This window comes from Notamacropus eugenii, chromosome X (assembly GCF_028372415.1).
Source record: "Notamacropus eugenii isolate mMacEug1 chromosome X, mMacEug1.pri_v2, whole genome shotgun sequence".
NCBI classification, from domain to species: domain Eukaryota; kingdom Metazoa; phylum Chordata; class Mammalia; order Diprotodontia; family Macropodidae; genus Notamacropus; species Notamacropus eugenii.
In genome coordinates, this window is record NC_092879.1 from 5122032 (window position 1) to 5140163 (window position 18132).

An 18132-nucleotide genomic window follows, 5' to 3' on the forward strand; every position below is an offset into this window, starting at 1 on the left:
CAGAAAGGGGGTAGTTCCATAGAGGTTTCTCACAGGAAAAGATTTTGTCTTCCCCTCCCCTATTGGGGCTCCCAGTGAGGAGAAAGGTCCTTGTTGGTGGGTAAGAGGTGGGTAATACAGGGTAATTCTCCCTGACCTATAATGAGAATTGGCAACTGTGCAGGAAATAGAATCATTTTTGCAGCAGTCCTGATGTTGCTGCCTATGGTCCCCTGTTTACATTGAGATACCTACGTGAACTGCAAAGACCTGACATCACGCATTATTACATGGAAGTGATCATTCACATAGGAATTAGGACCCTTTCAGAGGTGGAGGGAAGGCTCTTTCACTGCTACCTAGAAACATAACTATATTTCCCCCATGTGAAAGAAAAAAAACCCTCATTTTATCCTGTCATTTTTGCTACCATCTTATTTCTCCTCTTCATAATTAAACTCCTTGAGAAAGTCACATACATTTGTGCTTCCTCTTCCTCTTTTCTAAACTCTCAGCAACTAAGCTTCATACTTCATTATTCAAATGAAAATGCTTCTCCCCCAGTTATCAATTATCTTTTTTGTAAAATTCCAATTTATTTTGTTTTCAGATCCTCATTCTAACCCTTCAACTTCCTCTTCCTGTCCCACCCCCACCATCACTGAGAAAGCAAGAAAAACAAAATTCCTATTACAAACATAGGTGGTCAAACAAAACAATTCCATCATGGGCCACGAGTCCATTTGAGTGCATTGTATCTCATCTTGAATTCTTTGGAATTATGGTTGGTCATTTGTTGATCAGAGCTCATAAATCTTTCAAAATTGTTTGTCTTTGCAATACTCCAAAAACTCTTAATCACCAAATCTAATAGCCTTTTCTCAACTACAATCCTTCTCACTATTATCTTGAGGATAAAAATATAAACTTCTTTGTTTGGCATCTAAAGCTCTTAGTAGCCTGTGTATTTTCTCCCTTGTTAATTTTCTTATACATTGCTTCTCGCACATGCTTCATATCTCGTACAAAATGATCCATCTCCTGTCTTAGTCCCTTAGGGACTGGCTAGTCCCTATATCTGGGATACCACCTTTATCTTATAAAATCCTTGGCTTTCTCTAAGACTCAGCTCAAATATCACTTTCTGCAAGAAATGGCTTTAAGCATTCCATCTTCTTGTGCCTTCTTTGTGAGATTACCTTCCAAATACTCTGAATGAATATATACATATATAAATCATATATACATATATATGACTATATATATATATATATATATATATATATATGCACATGTGTATGTATGTATGTGTCTTGGTTATTTACATGTTGCTCCTCACATTGAAATGTAAGCTTCTTGAGGGTAAGGATGTTGGGAGATGGATTCCGGGAGAATTATGATGGTTGATAAAGGAAGTGCTTTGGAAAGATTGCAAAATGTGCGCAGATACATGGTACCTGGTTTTGTTTGATTAACTCCATGGTTGGAAGGAGTTTTTTTCCATTTATTGCAAAGCCATAACTGTCAGAGTCAGAGCAAGCTGGGGGAGTGTGGTGACTCTACTCCCTAAGTGAGAGATTGCATGGTAAAGAGAAAGGCCTCAGGGCCATCTTCTCCCTCTGAGACTATATGGACCCTGAGGAAACAGCCCTGGTTGGCTTTTTCATTCATTCTTTTCTGTTCTAGGAGAAGAGAGTTTTAACCAGAGAGAGAGAGAGCCACAAGAAATAAGATGTCAGGAAGCCAGTGTTGCAACCAGCTCAGCATGAATGCCCTACAAAGCTACTAGTAATCTTGAGAGTATCCCTTGAGACTTGTTCAGACCACCTCGGGATGTGAACTTGATGGGACCAATGTGATGTAGCAGCTGAGCTAAGTTTGAGTTTATTCCCCCTGGGACTAAGGAAGAGAGAGGGCTATCCCAGAAGTATTGGGGAAATATGTGTTTGTTTTTGAAGTATCTTTGAGGTAAACATCCCTTTGTCAAAGCCACTCAGAGTTAAGTTGTTATATAGAACTGGGGAACTAGTCATAGCCTGTAACTTTGGATGTGTGGGTGTGGAGAAACACATCAGGCAGGCCTTTTAGCTACTGGCAGAGAAGAAACACTCTACAATCCACTCCAGGAACCCAAGAACTGTGAGGGAAGATGTAGTCACCCTGGTTCTGGAACAGAGGGCCAGCATGCACATGCTACAAAGACTAATAAAGATCATTTGATACAGGATTTGCATGGCATAGCTCCTTATTTTTCCCAAGGTAGATAATCTTTTTTTTCCTCCCAGAGACTGGTCTTTTTAACATTCATTGATTTGGGGGGGAAGGGAGCTAGCTGAGATGAGTGGGCTGTATTGTCATTTTTCATTCATTAAATATACATGTTTTGACATCTTGAATAGAAATGACTTAATCTAATAACTGTGTTTATGTGATGCTCCTCCGCAGAAGTTGCTACTAAGCACTTCCACAAGGAAAGAACCTGACATAAGAATATTTGGTTTTCAATAGACTGAGTCCCTTCATATAGAATTTTTTTTGAGGAAAATCACTGAGTTAATCTACTATTGTGTCTCCTGTACAAATTCTGAGCCATTTGCCTCACTTTGAGTTCTCTGAAATTAGTCTGTAAAATAAAAAGAGAGAATAGACACACACATACACAATAGCATAGTAAAAATCGTCTTCTTTATTGGAAGCCCTGCTTAAGTCACTACCTTGGTTAGTAAGAGATAGGCACCTACAAGTGTGAAATTACTTTCCTTTTCTGAGGATCTTTAAAAGCTAATGTTTTGGACAGGTAAAAAGGAGCTGAAGTGTAGAAGGAACTTTCCCTTCCAGAAGAGATAGTGAAGAGAAAAGAATATTAAACTGGCAAAGAGACAGATTAGATAAGTCTTTCAGCAGAGATGTTAAATCATGAAGGACAGAAGGAATTGCTGCCTCTTCTTTTTTCTCCTGTTCTATACTTAAAAAGCTGATATTTATAGACAATGACTGGGAGGACAGTGAAGGATAGAGGGATTAAGCTGGTGGCAAGTACAAATAAGAGGTTGAGGAAATGATCCAATTATTTACCAAGTCTTATTTAGGAGAGATGGAAGGACAGGAAGTCAAGATGTGTGTGTGAGAGAGAGAGACAGAGACAGACAGAGAGACAGAGACAGACAGAGAGAGAGGAGAGGAAAGGAAAGGAGAGGAGAGGAAAGGAGAGGAGAGGAGAGGAAAGGAAAGAAGATGAGTAGAGAGGAGAGGAAAGAAAGGAGAGAAGAGGAGAGACATAGAGGCAGAGATTTCAGAGTTCATCATCAAACAGATTGTATAGTTAAGGGTAAAGGTGAGATGTAAGAGATGAACTTAATTGTGGTGGTGCTACAGGTCTTGGTAGTTGAGGAGGGAAAGTCACTGTGTTAGAACACAACTCAACATGTGTATTGGGGCAGAAGAGAAGACTCTGAACCAGGTACTGAACTCCTGGAGAAAGGACAGAAGATGACATGATATTGGTTACACGACTATGCATCATGACTGAAACCAGGTGATATAGATAGGTAGAGTGAATCTACAAAGAACAGAGATTACTGAGAAACAATGGCAAGGGTTCAGCCTGGAAAGTGGCAGTGAGGAGAAAGGAATATGATTACACAAGGCTCTGCTTCACTGCATTAGGAGACCCAAGTGAGGGAAGCCTCAGTTTTCTTGGATGCCATTTCTTTTTCCAAGAGGCAACTATGTTTCTATGAATTCAAAATGAAAAGAGTGAAAGGAAGGAATCTAGTGTAGAGGAAGAATTAATTTACAGTAGAACAGAGTTTTGTGTGGTTCAGTGGAAGGGAAGGACAAAAGAAAAATAGAGATCTGGAAGTGGAAAGGGTGATCTGGAAGGAAATGAGAGATATTTCATCCCATGGGGATGAGGGTACTGTCAAATCAAAGAGAATCAAAGAGAAAAGGAGGAAGAGGAAGTAGGATTTTACTATTTAAGCAGCAAGGGAAGAATAAATTTATTTGAAAAAGTTCCAAAATAAGGAGGCAGAGCCAAGATGGCAGAGTAGAAGGACATACCTCTAGAAACTCTGCTCCTTAGCCCATAAAATACCTGTAAAAAAATGATTCTAAACAAATTCTAGAGCAGCAGAAGCCACAAAATGACAGAGTGAAAGAGATTTCTAGTCCAAAGCAGCCTGGAAGGCCAACAGGAAAGGTCTATCACACTGGGCACAGAACAGAGCATAGCCTGGCCTTGGCCACACAGCAGGGACAGGACCAGAGCACGTTTCAAGGCACCAGTGGCAGCAGATTCCTCAACCGACAAATGTCAAAGGCATCTTCAAAGGTCAGTGAGAAAGCTCTTTCACCTGAATGAAAAGGGAATGCCGTGGTCAAGCCCCAGCCCCAGGTGGAGACAGCTTCCATTGTTGGAGCACTGGCCTAAAGACCTTGGGGGAATTGAGCTGTTGATCTGGATCTCAGCCCTGAGTGACTCTCCTGAGTTGAGGAAGAGTGGTGGCTGGCAAGGTGGAGCTGGAGGCGGTTTTGGAAAGGGAATTCTACTGGCAGATCCTAGGCAGAAAAGAGTGCTTGTAGTTGCTCCCAGACCAGAGTACAGGCCAGGAGAGGAGCAGCTCCTCTCCCTTGACTGTGTCACCTTGAAAGAATTGAGAATTTTCGGGTCCCTCTCCTCTCAACAAAGAACTCAAAAGTCAAGTAACTGACTGGGAAAATGCCCAAAAAAGGGAAAAAGAATAAGACAATAGAAGATTATTTTCTTGGTGAGCAGGTATTTTCTTCCATCCCTTTGGATGAGGAAGAACAATGCATACCATCAGAGGAAAAACTAAAAGTCAAGGCTTCTGCATCCAAAACCTCCAAAATAAATATGCAGTGGTCTCTGGCCATGGAAGAGCTCAAAAAGTATTTTGAAAATCAAGTAAGAAAGGTAGAGGAAAATTGAGAAGAGAAATGAGAGCAATGCAAGAAAATCATGAAAAATGAGTCAACAGCTTGCTAGAAAAGACCCAAAAACATGCTGAAGAAATTAACACCTTTAAAAATAGACTAACCCAAATGGCAAAAGAAGTCCAAAAAGACAATGAGGAGAAGAATGCTTTAAAAAGCAGAATTAGTCAAATGGAGAAGAAGGTTCAAAAGCTCAATGAAGAAAATAGTTCTTTAAAAATTAGAATGGAACAGATGGAAGCTAATAACTTTATGAGAAACCAAGAAATTACAAAACAAAACCAAAAGAATGAAAAAATAGAAGACAATGTGAAATATCTCACTGGAAAAACAACTGACCTGGAAAATAGATCCAGAAGAGGCAATTTAAAATTTATGAAACTACCTGAAAGCCATGATCAAAAAAGGAGCCTAGACATCATTTTTCATGAAATTTTCAAGGAAAACTGCCCTGATGCTCTGGAACTAGAGGGTAAAATAAATACTGAAAGAATTCACTGATCACCTCCTGAAAGACATCCAAAAAGAAAAACTCCTAGGAATATTGTAGTCAAATTCCAGAGTTCCCAGGTCAAGGAGAAAATATTGTAAGCAGACAGAAAGAAACAATTCGAGCATTGTGGAAATACAGGATAACACAGGATCTGGCAGCTTCTACATTAAGGGATCGAAGAGCTTGGAATATGATATTCCAGAAATCAAAGGAACTAGGGTTAAAACCAAGAATCACCTACCCAACAAAAGTGAGTATAATATTTCAAGGGAAAAAATGGTCATTCAATGAAATGGAGGACTTTAAAGCATTCTTGATGAAAAGACCAGAACTGAATAGAAAACTGGACATTCAAACACAAGAATCAAGAGAAGCATGAAAAGGTAAAAAGGAAAGAGAAATCATAAGGGACTTACTAAAGTTGAGATGCTTATATTCCTACATGGAAAGATAATATTTGTAACTCTAGAAACTTTTGTCAGTATTTGGGTAGGTGGAGGGATTACATACACACACATACACACACACGCAGACAGAGGGCACAGAGTGAGTTGAATAGGAAGAGATGATATCTAAAAAATAAAATTAAGGGGTAAGAGAGGAATATAATGGGAGGAGAAAGGAAGAAATGGAATGGGACAAATTATCTCTCATAGAAAAGGCAAGAAAAAGCCTTTTCAATGGACGGGAAAAGGGGGAGGTGAGATGGAAAAAGTGAAGCTTACTTTCATCACATTTGACTTAAGGAGGGAATAACATGCACACTCAATTTGGTATGAAAATCTATCTTACATTACAGGAAAGTAGTGGAGAAGGGAGTAAGTGGAGTGTGGAGGGGATGATGGAAGGGAGGGCAAATGAGAGGAGGGGCATAATTACACGTAAACACTTTTGGGGAGGGATAAGGTCAAAAGAGAGAATAAAATAAATGCGGAGGTGGGATAGGATGGAGGGAAATATAGTTAGCCTTTCACAACAGGACCATTATGGAAGTCTTTAGAAAAACTACACATATATAGCCTATATTGAATTGCTTGCCTTCTCAGTGGGGATGGGTGGGGAGGGAGGAAGGAAGAGAAGTTGAAACTCAAAGTTTTAGGAATGAATATTGAGAATTGTTTTTGCATGTAACTGGGAAAGAAGAAATACAGGTAACAGGGTATAGAAATCTATCTTGCCTACAAGAAAAGAGAGAAGGTGGGGATAAGGGAAGGGAGAGTTGTGATAGAAGGGAGGGTAGATTAGGCGAAGGGGTAATTAGAATGCACGGTGTTTGGGGGCGGGGGAGGGGAGAGATGAGGAGAAAATTTGGAACTCAAAATCTTGTGGAAATGAATGTTGAAAACTAAAAATAAATAAATAAATTGAAAAAAGTTCCGAAGTAATGGAGGATAGCATCACCTTATTACTCTCCAATCATCAGAAAACGGAGGCAGCAGGAAAGTCAATTTGGGAGTCTAGGCTGGAAAATCCATGGTGAGCAAATGCCCAGTGGCCCAACTAAACCTACATTTTAGCACTTAATATGGCACCTGGTACACAGCAAGTCTTGTTAATGGGTTGACTGACTGACTGGGGATTGGGTGAGAAGAAGTCAGAGGTCTACATTAACAGGTTTTTTCAGATGGTTCAGTAAGATTAGAAAGAGTAGGTCCTTGTACATGTGGCAGTGTTCCAGGGTAGGGAATCCTTCAAATCCATTCCCTGAAAAGGACCAGATTTGGAGCCCCACCCTTCTTTTGTTCACTGATAGTGAAAGGAGGTCTAAGTGTTGCATCAGGAGTCTTGGTAACGTTGAGCCCTGAGTGTTCAGTGGATGAAAACTTCTGGGGCTTACTATTTTCTCACATTGGTGGTTGTCCTTCGTTCTTGAAGAGGACCAAAATGACATCACCATGATAAAGTCAGATTTCAGTGTGTCCAACTGTAGCTGATCAGACCAATACAAGCTCAGAATGCTCTACCACAGATTGAGCACAGATAGTCCACATGAACATTTGGGGTGGTTACTCCAAATTTTTGCATCCTACATTTCCTTTGTCCTATCTCAATTCTGCTTTGCTCATAGAACACAGTACCCTTTCTGATGTGGGCACACCATGCTGAGTGGTCCTGTGCCAGTGTCTCCCATGTTGCAAAGTCAAATCCAAAGTTCTTGGGAGAGACCTTGAGAGTGTCCTTGTATCTCTTCTTCTGACCACCATGTGATCAACTACCTCATGTGAGTTCTTCATAAAATAGTCTTTTTGGCAAGTATACATTTTGCATTGGAACAACATGATCAGTCTATCGGAATTGAGCTCTCTGAAGCATAGTTTGAATGCTTGGCAGTTCAATTTGAGCAAAGACTTCAGTGTCTGGTACCTTATCCTGGTGATCCTCAGAATCCTCCTAAGACAGTTCAAATGGAAGCAATTCAGTTTCCTGGCATGGTGCTGGTAGACTGTCCATGTTTCACATTTTCTCACATAATTCAGTAATACAAGACAGCAGTAAGTCCTAAAGCCTGGAGGCCTCCCAAACTATCCTGACATGTCAACTGACGGTGGCAAGGCTCACCACTATCCAACTAAGATAGGAGGGTGCTATCATAGGGAGCTAGGTGACATAATGGACAGAGTGCTAGTCCTGGAGTCAAGAAGACTCATCGTTGTGAGTTCATATCTGGCCTCAGACCCTTACTAGCTGTGTTACCCTGGCCAAGTCACTTAACCCTGTTTGCCACAGTTTCCTCATCTGTAAAATAAACTGGAAAAGGAAATGGCAAATTGCTCCAGTAGCTTTGTCAAAAAAAAAAATCCTAAATGGGGTCACCAAGAGTCAGACATGACTAAAATATGGCTGAACAACAACAAAACCCAAAGATTCAGAGCTCTTATTCTCACTAAATACCTGTAAGTTTGCAGAACAGTTGCTGTTCCATATTGGTAAAGGGAATTTCTTTACTGGGAGTTGCCTACACCCAGTAATTCTCAGGTCCATACCCTTCCCTTGACCTACCTTGGACCTTGAGGGTCAGGAATCACTTTTGCAAAGTTCACATTGGTTGCTAGCATATTTCGAGGGTCAGGTTTTATGTTTATTCACTTTTCTGCCATTTCTTCCAGGTACAGCAGTGGCCAGTGTACAGACACAGCATTAGTTACTGTCTGCTGCTTGTAGAAGTAACCTAAGACTAGATACATCATTGGGCAAATCTGCTATTGCTTCTCTTGGTCCCTGCTGAGTTTCTGCTGACATTAAAGCTGCCTGAATGGTTTTGAAGAAGAGTGGGAAGCAGAATGGGGAAAGTGCCAATGCAGGCTGGAGAGAATATGTTTTACTGTCACAGATGAAAGCTTGAGTGAAGAACAAAGCCATTTACTCCTCATTATTCAACTTTTAGAGGAAGCTACAGATAGAGACTGCTCAGAATGGATTAACCCCCTTCCCCCTTAAAATAATAGGAATCACATTTCTCAATCAACTTTGTTATAGTAGCCAGTGCTGAATATGACCCAACACACAGAAGCAGGCTTAAACCGATGTCAATATAGCAGCAGGATGTAGCGTGTGCAACATAAAGGATATTGTTTCTAGAGCCACAGGACCTGGGTTTAATATCTTGCCTCTTATTAACTTGGTGTTAAGTGAACCTTGGGCAAGTCATTTAACTTCCCTGATCCTCAGTTTTCTCATTTGTATAATGAGGGGGTCATGATAATGTAATGTAATGTTCAACATATTTACTCTGAGTCAGAGTTGTTGGGACATGTGTAAATAGACGTGACTGAAGCATTTCTACATTTAAGGAAGCATTTTCTATGTTTAAGTCACTGTGCTATGTCCTGGGGACACCAAGACAAATATTCCTACCCTCAAAGAATGTATAGTTCTGAGGAAGGGGACAGAATACGATAAGTACACTGACACATACCACAAGGTAATCTTAGGAGTGAAAGAGACAGAGACACAAAGAGAGACAAAGACAGAAACAGAGACGAGAGAAAAAGAGAGAGGGAGAGGTGGGGGTGGGGGGAAGCTTTTCAGTGGAACAGGTGCTTAAATTTAACCTTTATGGACGACAAGAATTCTAAGAGGCAAAGGTGAGGAGGGAGTGCATTCTAAGCATGGGGCTAGTGCAAATCTTTAACTATTAGGAAATGGTTTGGGGATTTATTTTTTCCCTTGTTTCCATCATCTTCAGAAAGAAAATAAAATTTATGCTTCTCTCCCAGAACAAACTCTATGACATATGGGAGAAATCAGCTGGTCTTAATCATGTAAATACTGATTAAATCACATAGTCACAAATGACTAATAAGTTCACTACTTGTAAAATCACAACTGGGCTTCATCAACATGTCACTTCATCCCCTGCCCCCACCCCTCCACTAAAAAAGGTTGAAAAATTGGGGAAAAAAACCCAGTTCATCAGTGAATTTGATGCAAGTGATGCCAACCAACTTCAGACTAACTCTTGTCATTTCACTGATTGAACTGATGGATGATTGCCTTATCGTGTAGACGGGAACAAAAGAAAATGTATTTTCACGTTCTTGTCAGTGTTCTAATGTACAACTCAAATTCAATTGTAATGTATTGGAATTAAATTGCTGATCTATTCTTCTGTGAGGTAGATTTATGACCATTCTAGGTTGACAAAATACAATTTATGCTGATCTCATTCTGCATTCTATTTGGTTAGGCTGAATTTTTCAACAAGGCTATCTTATTAGAATCCTTTGAGGTGACAAGTTAGATTGTTCTAGTTGTTGTGATAAAGTGAGTAATAAAGAGCAGTTAAAGAATATCCATCAATCCCTGATGCAAAAATTAAATGAATGAGCCTAATAGCTAGAATACAGTGTGATTCTGATTTCTTAAGAGACAACCTGACATGCATAATAATTAACTAATTAAAATACAAAACACAGAACAAATTTAAGAGACTCAAAAGAGGAAAGCAGTGGAAAGTTAAAGCTTTTCTCTGGAAAGACAACTAAATTCTTTCCTGGGTGTGTGTGTGTGTGTGTGTGTGTGTGTGTGTGTGTGTGTGTGTGTGTGTGTGTGTGTCCTGTACATAGGGACCCAAGGAAAGAAGAGAATCAGAATTACAGGACCTTAGAATTCTGAGTTGGAAGGAAACTTGCAGAGGAATAAGCCCATTTCCCTCTACAGAATTATTGTCTCCCTGTGGGTTGAGAATCTTACTCAGATGAATACTGGGTATGGTGTCAAGAATATTGGACTTGGAGTCAGAAGACCAAAGATTCAGTCCCAAAGATTTTTACTACTGGTGATACCTTACACAACTCAATTTTCTCCTCTATAAAATGAAGGAGTTGAACTAGATGACCCCTAAGGTCTTTTTCCAGGTCTGATTTTTCTATGATGTTTCTATCTACCCTGCCCAACCCTCCTCTACCCTGACTCAATGAATAGCCAATTCAAGGAACAAAAGCTTTTAAGTATGAGACAATTATTGTCTGTGGTACAGCAGGCAGGCAAAAGCAACATTGGTGGGCAAAGCACTGTGTGAAGCACTAGAGATAGAAGTCTTTGCCTTCAAGGTCCACTTGTCTCCTGACCTATGTCTCACACTAGACTCCAATGACTCTGGAGGAGAGAGTGAGGCTGATGACTTTGCACAGCTCTGCCTCATTTACGTACAAGTCAAGACATCACCCTCATGACGTTGGTCCTCTTCCAGGAGTGAAGGAAGAAGAACAAAAACCTTATAGCGTAGCACAACACTTTGCAAGCAGTAGGCAAGATGGTTCTAGCAAATGCTGGTCCTCCAATAAGTGCAACTTGAACTCTCTGTAGTCCTTGGAACTGTCAAATGGTTCAAGATCAGAAACTGATAGGATTTTATCCATAGAAATTAAAGAAGAGGCATAGCCTTCTGTTTTGTCTTTTCACCCTAAGGACCATATGATCTTTCCATCTGACCTGCAGCTAAAATCTTTTGTATGAGTTGTCACCCTCATTAAGATATGAGCTCCTGGAAAGCAGGGGCTGTTGCTTTTTCCATTTGTATCCCCAGCATTCAGTACTGTGCATTACTTGGAATGAGCACTTAATGAAAGATTTTTATCCATCAATCTATCCATTCCTGAATGATACACTATTTAATAATTCTTGCTACCTTGCTCTGTGTTATACACAAATATCTTTGACTTCACGGTAAGACTAAATGAAATCAAGGAAGAAAACTTTTGCATGGCATACAGGAAAAGACATATAAACCTTCCCCACTGGCAACCCATATCTCCATTGAGCAGTTGCCTCCTCCACCTGCCAGTACACCCTCCAAAATAAGGGAATTAGCTGTTTTCAAAAACAAACATAAATATTTATAAATCATTTGAAAGTGTTACTGGAGTCCTACAGCTTAACTGTAGACAGATTGTTGTTTGCTGCTTTCATTTAAGAAGTAGGTTGGAAACCTTCTGGGAGACTGCTGGAGGAGTTAATAGATAATCTCAAGCAATTTGGTGCCAATTAATTTTGTAGAACCTTATGTTTGAAAGGCCAGGGAACCAGGGAGAAGATGTCAGGTAGAAGAAAAATATTTCTGCTACTTCTTGAGTTGTCCCACGCGAACCAAACGTTCCACTTGGTGGTTGGAGTAGGCAATCTCTGAGGTAATTTCAGTCTAAGAATCTATGTATGAGACAGGTCCACCTGCTGCCCTCTGAGATTCCAGGCTCCCCAGCTAGCAGCTCTGCAAGAAAAACTAGCATATGGGGACAGGCGAACAAAAAGATATCACTGATATTATTATATTGTATGTCATGTACATATGTAATGTATACATACATTCATACATATATGTATATGTACACATGTACGCATCTAAATGTATAAATATATGACTTCTTATTCACTAATTTTTTCCTCATACTTAATGCATAATGGTTGTAAAAAATTGAAGTTCAAATTGAGATGCAAATAATGCTTCTCAAAACAGTTGTTTTTGTTTTGGTAATTATTTAACGACTTTTAAAAATATTTTTGAAGAATTGGAAGGATCTTCGCTTTAATTTTTTTAATTTGTTTTAAAATTTTGAATTCCAAATTCTTTTCCTCCTTCCAACCTCTCCCCCACCCACTGAGAAGGTAAGTAATATGATACTCACTATACGTACGATGTCATGCAGAACATTTCCATATTAGCTATGTTTTGGAAAAAAAGCAAGAAAAATAAATTGGGAAAAAACATGCTTTTACCTTATCTCAGGGTTCATCAGTTCTTTCTTGGAGATGGATAGCATTTTTCCTTATGGGCCCTCTGAAATTATCTTGGATCTTTGTGTTGATCAGAGTGGCTAGGTCTTTCACAATTGATCGCTGTTACAACATTGCTGTTGCTGTGTATAACATTCTCCTAGTTCTGTTCACTCCACTTTGAATCACTTCTTATAAGTCTTCCCAGGTTTTTCTGAATCCATTCCTCTCATCATTTCTTTGAGCACAGTAGCAAGATTATATAGCAATTATATAGCACAACTCGTGCAACCATTCTCCAGTTGATGGGCATCCCTTCAGTTTCCAATTCTTTTCTACCACAAAAAAAAAAAAAGCTCCTATCAATATTTTGGTACATATAGGTTCTTTCCCTTTTTCTTTGATCTCTTTGGGATACAGACCTATGTATTGTTATTGGTATTATGGTAATGGTATGGTTGGGTCAACGGGTATACACAGTTTTATAACCCTTTAATCATAGTTCCAAATTATTCTCCAGAAGGGTTGGACCAGTTCACAACTCTATCAATAATATATCAGGGTTCCTATTTTTTCACATCCTCTCTAGCATTTGTAATTTTCCTTTTCTGTCATGTTAGCTAATCTCATAGGTATGAGGTGGTATCTCAGAATTGTTTTAATTAGCATTTCTCTAATCGATAGCTTTGATTTCTTGTTCTGAAAACTGATTATTCATGTCTTTTACCTATTTATCAGTTGGGGAATGGACCTTATTTTTATAAATTTGACTCAGTTCTCTGTATATTTGAGAAATGAGAAACTTGCTATAAAATCTCCCCTTCTTGCTCTCCTTCTAATTTTGGCTGCATTGGCTTTGTTAGTGAAAAGCTTTTTAAATTTCATATAATTAAAATTATCCATACCTCCTGTTATCAGTTTTTCCTCTTATTTGGTCATAAGTTCTTCCCTTATCTGTGGATCTGACAGGTAATTTTTTCTGTGCTCCTCTAATTTGCTTATGACCATTTATGTCTCAATTTTGTAGCCATTTTTGATCTTATCTTAGTATACCAAGTGAGATGCTGCTCTATGCCTACTTTCTGCCAGACTGATTTCCAATTTTCCCAGAAGTTTTTGTCAGATAGCGAGTTCTTACCCCCAAAGCTCAAATCTTTGGATTTATCAAATTTATTTAATTGTATATTGATTAGTGTTTTCAACCTCTTTAATATGCTTATTTTGGATTATTTTGTATTACAGTGACATGATGCCATGTATCACATCCCTCGGTAGACTGTAAGTCCTTTGTGGGGTGTAGGGCATATTCAGGGAAGACTTGTACCTCTGATGTGAGGGCTGCTTTCTACTTTTGGTATCTGATTAAACTCTCACCTGTGGCTCAAAGAAGCTGTAGCATGTGCAGTGGTCACACCCCAATAAACTGTTTTGGCAGATGGGCTGAACCAGGTTAAGGGTAACTGAGGGATCTTAAACCCATCAGTGAATTAGGGGGATGTCTACCCCAAGTATGTGAAGATTTCCCCTGGTAGAATGGGCAGATGAGAACAATTTGTTCCATTGGCCATGAAGACAGATGAAAACTTACTGTGTGCAACCTCCCTTAGTTTTTCTGCAACTGTGAAATGAAGGGATTGGATCACATGATCTCTGAGGCCTCTTCTAGCTTTAAACCCAGGAACTACCCCCCACTATTCCTGCTGGCCTTATACTGCTAGCAATCTACCCAAATTTGTCTCTCTATTAATCTTCAAAAATGATTGATTTTTCCCACCAATATCTCTTTCCTGGCTCCAGTCAAAACTCCCATTCCTTTAATGTCAGAATCCTAGCTCTCAAAGGAAGAAAGCAAATTTACATCAGGCATTTATATCTAAAGGAAAATCAGCTCAAAAATTTAACTATGGCATATATTTTAGAAGCAGTCTCTTGTCAGTTCCAAGGGTGGGACTTCACAGGCATGGCTAGTGGGAGGGGGAGCTATTTTGAGGCAGGTGGGTTTTCTGATTCTAAAATATTTTATTATGTAGGTGGCTGTCTACTTTGCCTAGATATAAAGTTGACCCTGGGCATGGATAGAGCCTAATCCCTCACATTTAAAGGGTTGTATTCTCTCTAGTGCCTATAATCTTTCCAACTGTTATGTTAATCACATTTGGAGAAACACCTTATCCCAGTAAGAGCTGTTTATCAGGTGTAAGAGAAGATTGGGAACCTAGAAGATCAGGTAAACAATTACTTGAGTAAGCAGATATATAAGGGAGCTTGGCTTCCCCTCTGTCCTCCATGAAGATGTGTTTAGTGACTCCCCAGATAAAAGCTGCTTCCACCAAATTCTACTGGGCTTGAGAAGTCTAAGCTTGAGTCCAATAGTTAGGAGAAGTCCTCCCCAGGAAGAACAGGGTAGGCTGGGCTGCTCTGATAGGTCATGTTCAAAACTGGAATGAAGTGAAACAAGCATGATTTAAGAGTTATCAAAATTAGCTTTGATTTACCCATAACAAGGAAAAGCTATTTAGCATTGATTCAGGACATAGCTTCCCTGCATCTGTGTTGATCTGTCCGTCAGATGCCGAAAGAAGCAAAAGGTTCCTTCTCATTCACTGAATCTTTTGCATTCAGGACACTGGGGAACTCTATCAATGACCTGAACCTTAGTCCTCCGAACCAACTAATTAAATTTGGAGAACTATTTTAATGCTATTAAAGAAAAGCTAGCTTAAGCTTCATGAGGTAAGGCTTGAGGATAATGCTCCTACCAACAGGCCCCCATTTGTATTTCAAGTCAATCTACCTGGGAGGAGAGTTAACTTAAGCTGCTCAGGGTCAGGGTCATAGTGTTGTACCCTACCCCAGATACCTAGCACATTGAGTCAACCTCCACTACTGAGGATTTATGAAAGGGTATAGATAAGAGTAGTACAGGGTAAAAAAGTATGAATGGTTTGTAGCCTATGTCCTTAAAGGGTATACCCAAATCATGAGATGGCAGAAGCATTAGGAAATTAAACAAAATCAAGGCCAGCCTTAGGCAACATGTGAAGGAGTTCAGTTTCATCTTTAGAGCCCAAGCACATGCCTAACTTTCTAGACAACCCTTTATTCTAAGAACTTAGCTATAATCTTACACTATGTGTTTTGTTGTTGCACTAGGTCTCTCTATAGTAGACCTTGAGTTAGATTTGCCTTCCCCTGTTGCATACCCAGATTACAACCAGGGGTGTGCTGGAAACAGCTCCAGCTAGTTGGCAAGAACCCACTGTTAAATTTTCAGTATGAGCATTTATACCTCAGAAATCAGCAACAGCTCCCAATGGAGACTTGATTGTCTAGACTGAAGAAAGCAGACGAAACTTAAAAGTGTATGTGCAGATTTCTTTTTCTGGAGAGTCTGGTTGTCAAACATTTAAGAATACATCCTTGTATTGCTTTAAAACATCAGCAATAATATCCAGAAGGCTCAGGGAATGAAATCATCACCAAACTGTAGGTCAGTAACAACAGCAATAATTATAATAATGGCATTTATGGGGGCAGAGCCAAGATGGCGGAGTAGAAAGACACAAATACACATAGCTCCGAACCCACAACCCATACAACATCGGTATAAAGTAACTCACGGCGAATTCTGGAGCAGTGAGGCCACAGAACAGTGGAGCAAAGGAGATTTCTGTTCCACAGGGACCTGCAAACCTCTCGCAAAAGGTCCGTCATGCTGCAGAAGTGGAGCCCAGCCCAGCCCAGACCTGCTGCGGCCGTGGCACCAAGAGGAACAGACCCGAGCAGGCTTCAGGGATGGGATCTCCAGCAGCCGCACAAGTCCCTCCACCCACAGGTGATGGGGGTCGGTGAGAGAGTCTCTTTGGTGGGTCGAGAGGGGAGTGGGGTGCCCCCATGGCTCGGGCCTCCTCGGGAGGCAGAAGCTGAGGGGCGGCGGCAGACCGGGGCTCCCCAAGAAGGCAGGAGCCTGGATCCATTGTTGAAGGTCTCTGCATAAACCCCCTGAGGAAACTGAGCCTGAGAGGCGGCCCTGCCCCAACCTGAGCACCTGAACTTAATCTTACACTGAATAGCAGCCCTGGCCCCGCCAAAAGCCCTGAGGCTGGAAGCAGCATTTGAATCTCAGACCCCAAACGCTGGCTGGGAGGATCAGGAGGCGAGGTGGGTGTGAGGAAAATATTCAGAGGTCAAGTCACTGGCTGGGAAAATGCCCAGAAAAGGGAAAAGAAATAAGACTATAGAAGGTTACTTTCTAGGTGAACAGGCATTTCCTCCCTGCCTTTCTGATGAGGAAGAACAATGCTTACCATCAGGCAAAGACACAGAAGTCAAGGCTTCTGTGTTCCAGCCCACCCAATGGGCTCAAGCCATGGAAGAGCTCAAAAAGAATTTTGAAAATCAAGTTAGAGAGGTGGAGGAAAAGCTGGGAAGAGAAATGAGAGACATGAAGTCAAAGCATGAACAGCAGGTCAGCTGCCTGCTAAAGGAGACCCAAAAAAATGTTGAAGAAAATAACACCTTGAAAAATAGGCTAACTCAATTGGCAAAAGAGGTTCAAGAAGCCAATGAGGAGAAGAATGCTTTCAAAAGCAGAATTAGCCAGATGGAAAAGGAGATTCAAAAGCTCACTGAAGAAAATAGTTCTTTCCAAATTAGAATGGCACAGATGGAGGCTAATGACTTTATGAGAAAGCAAGATATCACAATACAAAACCAAAAGAATGGAAAAATGGAATATAATGTGAAATATCTCATTGGAAAAACAACTGACCTGGAAAACTGATCCAGGAGAGACAATTTAAAAATTATGGGACTACCTGAAAGCCATGATCAAAAAAAGAGCCTAGACATCATCTTTCATGAAATTATCAAGGAAAACTGCCCTGAGATTCTAGAACCAGAGGGTAAAATAAATATTCAAGGAATCCACAGAACACCGCCTGAAAGAGATCCAAAAAGAGAAACTCCTAGGAACATTGTGGCCAAATTCCAGAGTTCCCTGATCAAGGAGAAAATATTGTAAGCAGCTAGAAAGAAACAATTCAAGTATTGTGGAAATACAGTCAGGATAACACAAGATCTAGCAGCCTCTACATTAAAGGATCGAAGGGCATGGAATAGGATATTCCAGAAATCAAAGGAACTAGGACTAAAACCAAGAATCACCTACCCAGCAAAACTGAGTATAATACTTCAGGGGAAAAATTGGTCTTTCAATGAAATAGAAGATTTTCAAGCATTCTTGATGAAAAGACCAGAGCTGAAAAGAAAATTTAACTTTCAAACACAAGAATGAAGAGAACCAGGAAAAGGTGAACAGCAAAAAGAAGTCATAAGGGACTTTACAAAAGTTGAACTGTTTACATTCCTACATGGAAAGACAATATTTGTAACTCTTGAAACTTTTCAGTATCTGGATAGTTGGTGGGAACACACACACACACACACACACACACACACATAGAGACAGAGTGCACAGAGTGAATTCTAGA